Below are 341 nucleotides of genomic sequence, written 5' to 3' on the forward strand. Positions count from 1 at the left end.
AACCAAAGCCTTGTGAGTGGATTTGATAGATGGAAACTGAAAGAAGCCTACAGTATAGACATAGATATATATATATATGTATAAATATATAAATATATATGTATACCAATATCTGCGTGTCTTTCTTTCTGTGTTTGTTCTGCCATCACTGCATGACAGCTGATGTTGATGTGTTTACGTCCTCATGACTTAGTGGTTCAGCAAAAGAGACTGATAGAATAAGTACTAGGCTTTAAAATATGCTAGTCTTGGGGTCAATTTTTTCAACTAAATCCCTTCAAGGTGGTACTCCAGCATGACCACAGTCTAATGACTGAAACAAGTAAAAGAATAAAAGAATA

At 34.3% G+C, this 341-nt stretch overlaps 1 protein-coding gene across 3 annotated transcripts in view; it reads left to right on the forward strand.

Annotated features, from left to right (window-relative positions):
* LOC106878542 (myocyte-specific enhancer factor 2C) overlaps window positions 1-341 on the forward strand; it is a 350,263-nt gene that overhangs the window by 309,371 nt on the left and 40,551 nt on the right. The window lies entirely within an intron of this gene.

This window comes from Octopus bimaculoides, chromosome 4 (genome assembly GCF_001194135.2).
Source record: "Octopus bimaculoides isolate UCB-OBI-ISO-001 chromosome 4, ASM119413v2, whole genome shotgun sequence".
Lineage (NCBI taxonomy): Eukaryota > Metazoa > Mollusca > Cephalopoda > Octopoda > Octopodidae > Octopus > Octopus bimaculoides.